Raw genomic sequence first — 15,293 nt, forward strand, 5'->3', positions numbered from 1 at the left:
CAGATATGCAGATGACACCACCCTTATGGCAGAAAGTGAAGAGGAACTCAAAAGCCTCTTGATGAAAGTGAAAGAGGAGAGTGAAAAAGTTGGCTTAAAGCTCAACATTCAGAAAACGAAGATCATGGCATCCGGCCCCATCACTCCGTGGGAAATAGATGGGGAAACAGTGGAGACAGTGTCAGACTTTATTTTTGGGGGCTCCAAAATCACTGCAGATGGTGACTGCAGCCATGAAATTAAAAGACGCTTACTCCTTGGAAGGAAAGTTATGACCAACCTAGATAGCATATTGAAAAGCAGAGATATTACTTTGCCAACAAAGGTCCGTCTAGTCGAGGCTATGGTTTTTCCAGTGGTCATGTATGGATGTGAGAGTTGGACAGTGAAGAAAGCTGAGCTCCAAAGAATTGATGCTTTTGAACTGTGGTGTTGGAGAAGACTCTTGAGAGTCCCTTGGACTGCAAGGAGATCCAACCAGTCCATTCTAAAGGAGATGAGTCCTGGGTGTTCATTGGAAGAACTGATGCTGAAGCTGAACTCCAGTACTTTGGCCACTTTATGTGAAGAGTTGACTCATTGGAAAAGACTCTGATGCTAGGAGGGATTGGGGGCAGGAGGAGAAGGGGATGACAGAGGATGAGATGGCTGGATGGCATCACCGACTCAATGCACATGAGTTTGAGTGAACTCTGGGAGTTGGTGATGGACAGGGAGGCCTGGCGTACTGTGATTCATGGGGTGGCAAAGAGTCAGATACAACTGAGCAATTGAATCGAACTGAATTGAAATTGTTTATATGGACAAAAACTCTTGCATAAAAAAATTTTTGCCTTTCACAGTTTTCCCAATTAAGCTAGGTCTAAAGCCATAAAGTTATTGCTAGAATAGTGTGAAAGAAAGGAAAGATGGCTGAAATGAAATATAGCGCTTAAGGACTAACATTGTAAATGAGTGTTAGAGTGGGATGGGAGGAGAGACACTGATTTAAATCATCTATCTAGAAGCAACATGCCCGTGGGGCAACCCAAGATAGGCGGGTCATGGTGGAGAGTTCTGACAGAATGTGGTCCACTGGAGAAGGGAATGGCAAACCACTTCAGTATTCTTGCCTTGAGAACCCCATGAACAGTATGAAAAGGCAAAATGATAGGATACTGAAAGAGAAAATTCCCAAGTCAGTAGGTGCCCAATATGCTACTGGAGATCAGTGGAGAAATAACTCCAGAAAGAATGAAGGGATGGAGCCAAAGCAAAAAGAATACCCAGCTGTGGATGTGACTGGTGATAGAAGCAAGGTCTGATGCTGTAAAGAGCAATATTGCATAGGAACCTGGAATGTCAGGTCCATGAATCAAGGTAAATTGGAAGTGGTCAAACAAGAGATGGCAAGAGTGAACGTTGACATTCTAGGAATCCGTGAACTCAAATGACCTGGAATAGGTGAATATAACTCAGATGACCATTATATCCACTACCGAGGGCAGGAATCCCTCAGAAGAAATGGAGTAGCCATCATAGTCAACAAAAGAGTCCAAAATGCAGTACTTGGATGCAATCTCAAAAACGACAGAAAGATCTCTGTTCGTTTCCAAGGCAACCCATTCAATATCACAGTAATCCAAGTCTATGCTCCAACCAGTAACGCTGAAGAAGCTGAAGTTGAACGGTTCTATGAAGACCTCCAAGACCTTATAGAACTAACACCCAAAAAAGATGTGCTTTTCATTATAGGGGACTGGAATGCAAAAGTAGGAAGTCAAGAAACACCTGGAGTAACAGGCAAATTTGGCCTTGGAATATGGAATGAAGCAGGGCAAAGACTCATGGAGTTTTGCCAAGAAAATACACTGGTCATAACAAACACCCACTTCCAATAACACAAGAGAAGACTCTATACATGGACATTACCAGATGGTCAACACCAAAACCAGATTGATTATATTCTTTACAGCCAAAGTTGGAGAAGCTCTATACAGTCAGCAAAAACAAGACCAGGAGCTGACTGTGGCTCAGATCATGAACTCATTACTGCCAAACTCAGACTTGAATTGAAGAAAGTAGGGAAAACCACTAGATCATTCAGGTATGACCTAAATCAAATCCCTTATGATTATACAGTGGAAGTGAGAAATAGATTTAAGGGCCTAGATCTGACAGGTAGAGTGCCTGATGAGCTACAGAATGAGGTTCGTGACATTGTACAGGAGACAGTGATCAAGACCATCCCCATGGAAAAGAAATGCAAAAAAGCAAAATGGCTGTCTGAGGAGGCCTTACAAATAGCTGTGAAAAGAAGAGAAGCAAAAAGCAAAGGAGAAAAGGAAAGATATAAACATCTGAATGCAGTGTTCCAAAGAATACCAAGAAAAGATAAGAAAGCCTTCCTCAGTGATCAGTGCAAATAAATAGAGGAAAACAACAGAATGGGAAAGACTAGAGATCTGTTCAAGAAAATCAGAGATACCAAAGGAACATTTCATGCAAAGATAGGCTCAATAAAGGACAGAAATGGTATGGACCTAACAGAAGCATAAGATATTAAGAAGAGATGGCAAGAAAACACAGAAGTGTACAAAAAAGATCTTCAGGACCCACATGATCACGATGCTGTGATCACTGACCTAGAGCCAGACATCCTGGAACGTGAAGTCAAGTGGGCCTTAGAAAGCATCACTACGAACAAAGCTAGTGGAGGTGATGGAATTCCAGTTGAGCTATTTCAGATCCTGAAAGATGATGCTGTGAAAGTGCTGCACTCAATATGCCAGCAAATTTGGAAAACTCAGCAGTGGCCACAGGACTGGAAAAGGTCAGTTTTCATTCCAATCGCAAAGAAAGGCAGTGCCAAAGAATGCTCAAACTACTGCACAATTGCACTCATCTCACATGCTAGTAAAGTAATGCTCAAAATTCTCCAAGCCAGGCTTCAGCAATACATGAACTGTGAACTTCCTGATGTTCAAGCTGGTTTTAGAAAAGGCAGAGGAACCAGAGATCAAATTGCCAACATCTGCTGGATCATGGAAAAAGCAAGAGAGTTCCAGAAAAACATCTATTTCTGCTTTATTGACTATGCCAAAGCCTTTGACTGTGTGGATCACAATAAACTTGGGAAATTCTGAAACAGATGGGAATACCAGACCACCTGATCTGCTTCTTGAGAAATTTGTGTGCAGGTGAGGAAGCAACAGTTAGAACTGGACATGGAACAACAGACTGGTTCCAAATCGGAAAAGGAGTACATCAAGGCTGTATATTGTCACCCTGTTTATTTAACTTCTATGCAGAGTACATCATGAGAAATGCTGGACTGGAAGAAACACAAGCTGGAATCAAGATTGCTGGGAGAAATATCAATAAGCTCAGATATGCAGATGACTCCACTCTTATGGCAGAAAGTGAAGAGGAACTAAAAAGCCTCTTGATGAAAGTGAAAGTGGAAAGTGAAAAAGTTGGCTTAAGCTCAACATTCAGAAAACGAAGATCATGGCATCTGGTCCCATCACTTCATGGGAAATAGATGGAGAAACAGTGGAAACAGTGGCAGACTGTATTTTTCTGGGCTCCAAAATCACTGCAGATGGTGACTGCAGCCATGAAATTAAAAGATGCTTACTCCTTGGAAGGAAAGTTATGACCAACCTAGATAGCATGAAGTTATTCAAAAGCAGAGACATTACTTTGCCAACAAAGGTTCGTCTAGTCAAGGCTATGGTTTTTCCAGTGGTCATGTATGGATATGAGAGTTGGACTGTGAAGAAGGCTGAGCACCGAAGAATTGATGCTTTTGAACTGTGGTGTTGGAGAAGACTCTTGAGAGTCCCTTGGACTGCAAGGTGATCCAACCAGTCCATTCTGAAGGAGATGAGCCCTGGGATTTCTTTGGAAGGAATGATGCTAAAGCTGAAAGTCCAGTACTTTGGCCACCTCATGCGAAGAGTTGATTCATGGAAAAGACTCTGATGCTGGGAGGGATTGGGGGCAAGAGGAGAAGGGGACAGCAGAGGATGAGATGGCTGGATGGCATCACTGACTCGATGGACATGAGTCTGAGTGAACTCCTGGAGTTGGTGATGGACAGGGAGGCCTGGTGTGCTGCAATACATGGGGTCGCAAAGAGTCGGACATGACTGATCGACTGATCTGATCTGATCTGTGAAGCAACATTAGGTCTCACAGCACATAGCTACCAACAGAGGATCATCGTAAAAAATGATCTGCTCAGAATAAGGATCCTTCACAGTGAAGTTCAATGTTGTATTTTTTGAAGACAGTCAGTGCATGGTTCCTCTAAGAATCCAATTTAGCATTTTCAGTTGAGTGAGGTGTCTCTGTACACTTCTGTACTTCAAAATTAGTTACATGTTTCCTTTATCTTTCAAGGATTATGAAAAGAACTCTGAATTTTTTAAACGGTGCCAGTATTTTCCTATAAAACAATGGGTTTGTTTGATTCAAAATACTCAATGATTCAAATTAAATCATAACATACTGGCATTATAAGAAAACTTAGATGTCATGGAATATTTGCTGGATTCTACCTACCATTATCTGTTCCCCAGTCTCTCGACAGCAGCATTTTAATTTCCTTTGGAGAAACACCTTCTTCCCTACTCTGAGTCCCTGTAGTTCAAGTTGGGGCACTTTATCCTCTTGCTGGGTCCAGGGATGGGCATGTGACCCAGGACTTGACAATCAACACAGCCTTTTGCCCTGGCTCTAGTGACTATACCAAGGATTTGCACATTTCCCATTCCAGGCCAGTTCAGTTCATTCGCTCAGTCGTGTCCGACTCTTTGGGACCCCATGTATTGCAGCACGCCAGGCCTCTCTGTCCATCACCAACTACCGGAGTTCACTCAGACTCACGTCCATCGAGTCAGTGATGCCATCCAGCCATCTCATCCTCTGCTGTCCCCTTCTCCTCTTGCCCCCAATCCCTCCCAGCATCAGAGTCTTTTCCATGAATCAACTCTTCACATGAGGTGGCCAAAGTACTGGACTTTCAGCTTTAGCATCATTCCTTCCAAAGAAATCCCAGGGCTGATCTCCTTCAGAATGGACTGGTTGGATCTCCTTGTAGTCCAAGGGACTCTCAAGAGTCTTCTCCAACACCACAGTTCAAAACCATCAACTCTTCGGTGCTCAGCCTTCTTCACAGTCCAACTCTCACATCCATACATGACCACAGGAAAAACCATAGCCTTGATTAGATGGACCTTTGCTGGCAAAGTAATGTCTCTGCTTTTGAATATGCTATCTAAGTTGATCATAACTTTCCTTCCAAGGAGTAAGCGACTTTTAATTTCATGGCTGCAGTCACCATCTGCAGTGATTTTGGAGCCCCCCAAAATAAAGTCTGCCACTGTTTCCACTGTTTCCCCATCTATTTCCCCATGAAGTGATGGGAACAGATGCCATGATCTTTGTTTTCTGAATGTTGAGCTTTAAGCCAACTTTTTCACTCTCCACTTTCACTTTCATCAAGAGGCTTTTTAGTTCCTCTTCACTTTCTGCCATAAGGGTGGTGTCATCTGCATATCTGAGGTTATTGATATTTCGCCTGGCAATCTTGATTCCAGCTTGTGTTTCTTCCAGTCCAGCATTTCTCATGATGTACTCTGCATATAAGTTAAATAAACAGGGTGACAATATACAGCCTTGATGTACTCCATTTTCTATTTGGAAGCAGTCTGTTGTTCCATGTCCAGTTCTAACTGTTGCTTCCTCACCTGCATACAGATTTCTTAAGAGGCAGGTCAGGTGGTCTGGTATTCCCATCTGTTTCAGAATTTCCCAAGTTTATTGTGATCCACACAGTCAAAGGCTTTGGCATAGTCAATAAAGCAGAAATAGATGTTTTTCTGGAACTCTCTTGCTTTTTCCATGATCCAGCAGATGTTGGCAGTTTGACTCTGGTTCCTCTGCCTTTTCTAAAACCAGCTTGAACATCAGGAAGTTCACAGTTCACGTATTGCTGAAGCCTGGCTTGGAGAATTTTGAGCATTACTTTACTAGCATGTGAGATGAGTGCAATTGTGCGGTAGTTTGAGCATTCTTTGGCATTGTCTTTCTTTGGGATTGGAATGAAAACAGATATTTTTCAGTTCTGTGGCCACTGCTGAGTTTTCCAAATTTGCTGGCATATTGAGTGCAGCACTTTCACAGCATCATCTTTCAGGATCTGAAATAGCTCAACTGGAATTCCATCACCTCCACTAGCTTTGTTCGTAGTGATGCTTTCTAAGGCCCACTTGACTTCACATTCCAGGATGTCTGGCTCTAGGTCAGTGATCACATCATCGTGATTATCTGGGTCATGAAGATCTTTTCTGTACAGTTCTTCAGCAAACACTAGTGGAGGTGATAGAATTCCAGTTGAGCTATTCCAAATCCTGAAAGATGATGCTGTGAAAGTGCTGCACTCAATATGCCAGCAAATTTGGAAAACTCAGCAGTGGCCACAGGACTTGAAAAGGCCCATTTTCATTCCGATCCCAAAGAAAGGCAATGCCAAAGAATGCTTAAACTACCACACAATTGCACTCATCTCACACGCTAGTAAAGTAATGCTCAAAATTCTCCAAGCCAGGCTTCAGCAATATATGAACCGTGAACTTCCTGATGTTCAAGCTGGTTTTAGAAAAGGCAAAGGAACCAGAGATTAAACTGCCAACATCTGCTGGATCATGGAAAAAGAAAGAGAGTTCCAGAAAAACATCTATTTCTGCTTTATTGACTATGCCAAAGCCTTTGACTGTGTGGATCACAATAAACTGTGGAAAATTCTGAAACAGATGGCAATACCAGACCACCTGACCTGCCTCTTGAGAAATCTGTATGCAGGTCAGGAAGCAACAGTTAGAACTGGACATGGAACAACAGACTGGTTCCAAATAGGAAAAGGAGTACGTCAAGGCTGTATATTGTCACCCTGTTTATTTAACTTATATGCAGAGTACATCATCAGAAACACTGGACTGGAAGAAACACAAGCTGGAATCAAGATTGCTGGGAGAAATATCAATAACCTCAGATATGCAGATGACACCACCCTTAATGCAGAAAGTGAAGAGGAACTAAAAAGCCTCTTGATGAAAGTGAAAGTGGAGAGTGAAAAAGTTGGCTTAAAGCTCAACATTCAGAAAACGAAGATCATGGCATCCGGTCCCATCACTTCATGGGAAATAGATGGGGAAACAGTGGAAACAGTGGCAGACTTTATTTTTCAGGGCTCCAAAATCACTGCAGATGGTGACTGCAGCCATGAAATTAAAAGACGCTTACTCCTTGGAAGGAAAGTTATGACCAACCTAGATAGCATATTCAAAAGCAGAGACATTACTTTGCCAACAAAGATCCGTCTAGTCAAGGCTATGGTTTTTCCAGTGGTCATGTATGGATGTGAGAGTTGGACTGTGAAGAAGGCTGAGCACCGAAGAGTTGATGGTTTTGAACTGTGGTGTTGGAGAAGACTCTTGAGAGTCCCTTGGACTGCAAGGAGATCCATTCTGAAGGAGATGAGCCCTGGGATTTCTTTGGAAGGAATGATGCTAAAGCTGAAAGTCCAGTACTTTGGCCACCTCATGGGAAGAGTTGACTCATTGGAAAAGACTCTGATGCTGGGAGGGATTGGGGGCAAGAGGATAAGGGGACAACAGAGGATGAGATGGCTGGAGGAGAAGGGGAGGACAGAGGATGAGATGCTGGATGGCATCACTGACTCGATGGACGTGAGTCTGGGTGAACTCCAGGAGTTGGTGATGGACAGGGAGGCCTGGCGTGCTGCGATTCATGGGGTCGCAAAGAGTCGGACATGACTGAGCGACTGATCTGATCTGATCTGATCGGCAACCACAAAAATTTTTACTAGAATTACCCAGAAAAAGATATTATTTTTCCACTGCAGTTATTAAATCATTAAAAGTATACTTCGAGTTGTCAAAGGGCCAGTACATGAATGTCTACTTGAACATAAAATCAGCAAAGAAGAAAGTAAAGATAAACATTAGACAGAGAATCCTGAAGACCTCATTTTAGTCCTCAATCCAAATATGTGAACTGTTATACATGAAAATAGTACTGCTACAGACAAAACTGTGTATGACAGAAATTCATATGTTGAAGCCTTACCCCTGATGTGACTGTATTTGAAGATAAGCTATTTTAAAAAGAATTCTGGTTTTGGTGACAATCTCAAGGAATGTGGATAAAAACAAATGTACCAATATTATAAGGGAGTTGGATTGCCTTAGAAACCCCAGGCCTGGGAAACAAAGCTCTATAATTACTCAACCTCTAAGGCAATTAATACTCAAGTCGTCCCAAACCTTCCCTAAAGGAATATGCTGGAAGAAAAAAGGAATCTTCTTTAATGACTATTTCAGCTGTGGCCACAAGAGGCGATAGAGACCAGAGCCCAGGAGAGACTGGGGACGAAGGAATTTATGCCACTGTTAGGTCAGGGGTCTGTGATATTCCTGTTCTGCATGACATTACGTATGCCACAGAACAGCAGCCATTATATATCATCTCCCTTTCTTTTTCCCTTTTTTTTTGGCCCAGCCACGTGGCATGTGGGATCTTAGTTCCACAACCAGGAATTAAACCTAACCACTAGACCACCAGGGAATTCCCGAAAATTATGTTAAATGTTACTTTTAAATTATGGTAATCCTCTTTTCCTTTCATAAATGTGCGATAGGCCAGGATGGTTAAATATATTATTAAGCTATAGATTCTAAAATCGTAGGAGATAACTCTAAGTGCAAACAAGAGGAATCTGTGACATCTAGATATCATGAACTTTGAGCTGAGTAACAATCGCTTTTCCCCTTTTGCCTTCTTGTCTGAGATGATCCTTCCTTGCACTGTGACACACTGAAGTATGAATGTATTTCTATTACAGCGCTTTTTATTGTTCAGTCGCCCAGTTGTGTCCGACTCTTTGCAACATGGACTGCAGCATGCCAGGCCTCCCCGTCTCCCACCATCTCCAGAAATTTGTCCAAGTTCATGTCTCTTGCTTTGGTGATGCCATCCAGGCATCTCATCCTCTGATGCCCTCAATCTCCTTCTGCCCTCCAAAACTAGAAATTCCTAGAATGGAATTGTGCCTTCTCTGTGAGCTCAGGCAAGTTGTTAAGTCTCAGTTTCAAGTTATGTATGATGATTACAGCATGCAGAAAACAAAAACCTGGCAGATGGTAGAAACTCAATAAATTTTTTTAAGTATTGTTAAAATCAAGAACTTCCACTATCTGAACCTAATCCAGATTTTCAAACTTCACACTGTGACTCATCAGGCATCAAACACTCTAGCCAGAAGCTCCTTTTATTGTACTCTACTTCTCCAAGGTCCAGTTCAAAGAAAACTGCTAAGGGGAAGAAGAAGAAAATAAAAACCTCAATTTCCTCTTCCTTGATAGTAAAAGCATAAGTTTCCTTTGAAATTATATTCTCTGTGTTTACAACACACTACTACATATTGTGACCTTTTAGAATAGCGCTGTTCAAAGACCATAATGGCATGTTGCACTTTTGCAACTACAGACATTTAAGTGATACTTCTTAAAATTTTTATTTTAAGCCAAACAAAATAAAGCAAAGATTGTGTTCTCTTGAGCTTTGTCACGGTACTTCTTCACGGAGAAGCCAAAATTCCCTGTGAGAAAACAATAGGAAACATAATATTTCATTCAAAGATGAGAAAATGATGGCTAGCACAGGTTAACTAAATCATGCAAATGCATATATATATAGAGAGAGATAATAGCACATTGAAGACAGGAAATCAGGGCTGTCTCTACTGTACTCAAGGAGGGTTGTGGGGGAGATTAGACAGCTAATGACAACCTAGGTTACTTCTCCCATCTTGGTTCAGGGTGGGATTTTTATGAGGATGGACACAAGCAATAGCTCACTACTCATAATCCAGAGAGGGGAACAGAGAGGTGGAGCCAGAAACAAGTAGGGAGGGGATCAAAAGGGAAAACAGTGAGGAAGAATAATTAAAGGAGTGAGTGCTGACTAAGTTTCCTCCCTACTGGCTTTGCCAGGGGCGAACAGGAGCTTGCTCCCTTGTGTGCTCTGGCAGAAAAGCAGCACATTCCATTTAGTTAAGTCTCTGCAAGTGGAGCTTGTGTTACTGAATTGCGGAAAAATGAGGTGGGGGTAGGAGTGAAATTAATAAGAGGGATCATTTTTCCTTTCTTTTCAAAAATGTTAAGAGGAAGGAAATAGAACACAATACAGAAAACCATTATTCCTTCATGGATTAGTTAGGAGAGCCAATTCCATCCAGTTCTACTTCCATCCAGCCTCACAGTACAAATGGGTCAAGCTCTTTGGCCTTCCATTTCCTCAACGAAAAAGTAAGGGATTGTGCTGGTTCCAAATTACTAGGGTTTTATATTAAGGAAGTCATGACTTCGTGTTTTCATGGAAATAAGGGAGGAGATAAGAAACGAACATTTAGCAATAGTCACCTTGTGCCAGGTAAATGAGACTTGGGTTTTATATACATAGACTCAGAAACCAAACAGCCCAGGTTTGTTTATGTGTTCTGCCACCTAACTAACTGTGTTACCTTGGGGGAGTTACCTAACCTCTCTGTGCTGTCAATGTCCTCAGCAGTAAAACAGACACAATGATATCTACGCCCAAAGTGTCACTGGGATTAAATGACTCTATCTATCTATCTAGTCATATATTGATGTAGAATACTACACAGATGTAGTTTATGTATATAGAATAGTAACTGGCATAAAGTAATTGCTCTACAAATGCTATTAAAATGATTATTACAACACTAAAAAGTGGACATTCACTCCATGCAGATGAAAAAGAAAATGGATAAGAAAACCAAAACTTCAGAGCTTTGAGCTTTTCTGACTTCCAGTAGTTTTAGTCTCTTAACCACTACCTTATACCAGTTTAAAAAGGGTGAAAGTCACAGCATTTTGTAGGCAGCTAGGGAAATTCTACCAGTTACACAACCATCAGTCAATCAAAACCATTCAATGAATACAGAATAAACCACAGGTCACAGAAGTCCTCCAATCCCTAGCACAGCTTTTGGAAGAGTGTAATAATAGTTAATTTGCCTAGGTAAAGAAATGCCCCTAAGGGATTACTCTTGTTTTGGGCTGAAGTCCAAAGACAAGACTGACATCTAATCTAAAGGTTCTCAGAAATGCAAATTGCCTACTTCAAAATTCCAGGGAATTTAAATCTCTGCATGGAGGAGTCTTTCTCTGGACTGGAGGAAGAGACTTTTTTAAAGAATTGGTAGACCCTTTCCCCATCACAGGGAAGGTTTTGATGGGGGTAGGGGGTGCAGGGAAGGGAGCACCAAGTAGCACCAAGTAGAGAACTCCAGGTTCAGAAATCAAAAGGGGGAAGGGGAACATGGTGGGGAGAGATGTTTCAGAATAAAATCAGATACCACAGAAGAGAAAACACAGACTGTATGAAACTGATGATTAATCTGTTTCTTTTTTAGGTGGCTTAAAATTCGAGGAACTGTAACAATTCCATTCCACTCAGTAGCTCTCACACTGAGAAAAGGAGCTCTAAAACAAATCAGTAGTTTCTGAGAGTTTCCAAGAGAGGAAAAAACACAAGCTAACTCTTGAAAAACCTACAAGGTATAAAAGAAGAAAAGTAGTCCAGAAAGTACTGGACTGGAGCTAGAAACAGGGTATTTGAAATTAACTTATCTGTTGAACAAATATTTATTCCTTGTTATTTTATTTATTTATTTATTTTTGGCCAGGTACTCTTTCAAAAGCTGATTATACCGTTCTGATCAGATAGGCATGGCCCTTAGGGGATTTAGAAAGCTAATGAAGGAGAAAAAGAATATTCAAGAAAACAAATATACACAATTGTAAGTTAGAGTGATCCTATAACAAAAAAAGAGAGGATGTCATATAAGAAGATAACAAGAAATATACTTTTATATAAGGAATCTACTTTTAACCAAGTATAAGAAATCTAGTTTTAACCAGGCAGGAAGGCTTCTCTGAAGAGGTGGCATATAAGAAAAGGCTTGATAGGTGAGGCTTAACCATGAATAGGAGGAACTGGAGGAGGGAGAAGCATTTTAAGCATGTGAAACAGAAGGTGTGAAGATCCTAAAGTAAGAGATATCTACCAAGAAGAAGGTTGATCTGAATTACCTGATCTCCGATACAGCAATATACTGTTTTTCTTTCCACAACCACCACCTAAGATTTGTAAATCTCTTAAGTTCAATTAATCAACTCACCTTTTTTATGTACATTTTTTTCTTTCTCGGGGTAGTGAATCACTAGACAAAGCCAGCCGTCTTCTAGTGCATATTAAAAATAGCTTTTCCAGATCTACTGTTATCATTGGCTTTTTTCCAGGGCTTTATGATCTACTGAAACTAAACACTTAAATGAGCAATTTAACTCGGGTTTTTAGCCTAGGAAAAATGACGTTTTGATTCTGTTTTGAGATGTAGGGCTGAATTTTAAGTTGCTCAGTTATAATTAATCCTTTGTAACACTGCAGAAGCAAAACATCTGTGATCCTTGTTCAGTAAAAGAGCCCTGTACCAACCACGTAAGTAAGACAAAATGAACACGAAACAAGGCATTGAGGACGATTCTGAGTAAAGCAGCCCAGAGTTTGTGCTTCGACATATAATTGAGACAGGCTCAAAAGGCCTTGCGACATCGTGACACACTGCTCACTTTGGCCACCAGAGGGAGACCAGAGAGTCGTCAAGCACCTAATACAGCCACACCCCGAATATGGTTGCTTATTATCTCTCTTCTGATATTTTAAAACCACAAGAAGAAAAAGAAAAATTATTGTCCAGAAAACGCTTAAATTTTAAGACTGAGGTAAAATCCACAATAACAGAAAATTAGCCATTTTAGAGTGTACATCTATTACCTCCACAGTATTGCATAATCAGCCCCTTCTCTCATTCCAAAACATAAGAAATGCTTACATTTCATACAAAGAAAACTTATAAAAGCCCAGCCCTGTCCTCTCCTCCTTCCGTCACATTCTGAGTTTTGCCTCCACCTGCATTAGGTTAGAAATGGTTCCCGCGCATTCTCCGAACAGCCTTCCCCACTAAACAATTCACAGAATCTGATCCAGGGTTAAAATTACATGTTCAAAAACCAAAACAATCTCAAGTCTTCAGTTTTTTCTCTGGGAATCGTGAGGTTGCAACAGCCAGTACAAGTAACTGTTAAAAAATTCTATATATATTATGTTTTGTCCTTTCTCAACAAAGAAATGAATAAATTATTTTTATTTACATAGTTACAAAACAAATTAACAATGTAATACACCAACACCTTTCAGTCTTTTATGTGAAATTTAAAGTTCTTTCCATCTAGAGTGAAATTTTAAGATATTTCTAGGTTAGAACGAGAGCCAAGATTTTAAGGGCACCATGTCAATTGGTTAGATAACAAATTTGAAAAAAATAAAAAGAAAACAGTTAATGTCGCAAAAGCTGAAGGTTTACAACCTAAATCCACTATTTTATTAAAGAATTTAATCTACTTCATGGGGCCTTGGCCCAGGGAAGGGTAAAAAAATGCCAAACTGGAGAGGCAGGGGGAGGGGAATTGCTGGTGGTGACTCTGGGAAAACAGGAGGGAGGGAAACTGACGAGCAAATGAGGCCGGATCCGCCCTAACAAAGAGGCAGAAACTGTGTCTCAACAGCCACCAAATCCAGTTCAGGGCGGTTTGAGCCAGTTTCTGAGCTGGATTGAGAACAACAGCCACGGCTGAGACTTGACGAGGGTGAAACAGAAAATACAAAATGGACTTCGCAGTGAGAAGTGGAATTGGCCTGGACTCGCAGGAGCCTAAAGCTGTTTCCTGGAGTAGCAAAGTCAGATAAAATATAAGGCCTGGAGCTGGAACAGCGGCCTACTAAGTAAGGAAAAACGACAGAGCACTGCCTCTGTGCCTGGATCCAGTCCGCATTTTCCCTCATACTTCCCCTAATTGTGGCTGGTGAGGGAAAAGGGCCTCAGGGTATCAGTTTTCAGAGAAGGCTGGCTGCGGTGTGGGGGGAGGGGAGGATTGTGTGTCTAGGGTGGTTTAATGTGTATCCCTGGGGGTTGGGGGTGTAGAATGTTTAAGAGTCTGAAGGAGAGGGAACAACACTTCACACCCTGCAGTTCACACCGCCTCTCTGCACCTCTGCTGCATTATTGCACAACCTCAACATACACCGCACAAAGGTGTCTTGGGAGCGCGCTACACTCTGGATACTTGCACATGTAATTACCAGGCTCCTTCGGCTCTATGCATTAATGACAATACACGAATCAGGACTGTCCACATGCTCTTCTCAATTCGTGCCCTAAAATACATAACAAGCCGTACATAGGCTCTCAACCAAGGGACACAGCAGTATTAGGTAACGGTGGAATGATAATCCTATCCTCGCTTCCCCTCCCCCAGGTGCCAGGACCTCTGACATCTGATCAGTCCCACCCTGAAGTGGCTCCTCTCAGAGTCCAACAGTCTGAGCTGTGGTCCATAGCTGTCCAGGGTGTGCACATCCTGCGGCCAGGTTGGGCTCAGAGCCTTCCTGGACCACTTACATCTCTTGATCACCCCTAAACTCCAAAGGCTACCTAGGAATTCTAGCCAAAGTCCGGACTTAGCGAGGTGTGAGGTGTGGGGGAGGAGAAGAGCAAACTTGGGCGTGGGGTGCTAAATTCCCTTTCTCCTGAGTATCCCAAAGATGTTTAGACTCTTCCAGAGGCACTAGGTAAATGCCTCCAGACCCCAAGGCTTGTTTGAGTTGGAAGGCAGCCCTGGTGTGGGGAGGACTGTGGGGACCCCTCTGAGTGTACAGATCTCTCTCTCTCTCTCTCTCACACACACACACACACACACACACTCAAAGACATTCAATGAAAACCGGGTCTGTAGAGTTTCCAAATATCCTGAGAGATTGGGGGAGGGAAGAGGGAGAAGGTCAAACTAAAAGACGTCACCGTGCTATTTTTATCTTTATACCATAAATGCATGCATGGGTGGACCATTGAAACACATTCACTTTGCATTATTTATGTTCGACAGTCTTCCATAAATGAAGCTTGTTACTAGCATGCCCTAGTTGACGCTGTTACACAAATAGATAACTTACGCAGCCCTTCTATATTCATTTCATTAACTGTTAGATTGGGGCCGATATAGATTCTGCCAGAAGGTTTTGGTTGTTTGGGTTTTTTCGATTTGTTTTTTAGTAGGGGCAGTGTTTCTCCCCACAGGAAC

At 41.8% G+C, this 15,293-nt stretch overlaps 1 long non-coding RNA gene across 1 annotated transcript; it reads right to left on the reverse strand.

Annotated features, from left to right (window-relative positions):
• Positions 1-9,528: 9,528 nt before the first annotated feature.
• On the reverse strand, positions 9,529-14,886 carry LOC123333062. The gene is made up of 2 exons (XR_006550235.1): positions 12,275-14,886; positions 9,529-9,667 (listed from the first exon to the last, which is right to left on the reverse strand). It is a non-coding gene; the product is annotated as an uncharacterized LOC123333062 (long non-coding RNA).
• Between the last annotated feature and the right edge of the window lie 407 nt (positions 14,887-15,293).

This window comes from Bubalus bubalis, chromosome 4 (assembly GCF_019923935.1).
Source record: "Bubalus bubalis isolate 160015118507 breed Murrah chromosome 4, NDDB_SH_1, whole genome shotgun sequence".
NCBI classification, from domain to species: domain Eukaryota; kingdom Metazoa; phylum Chordata; class Mammalia; order Artiodactyla; family Bovidae; genus Bubalus; species Bubalus bubalis.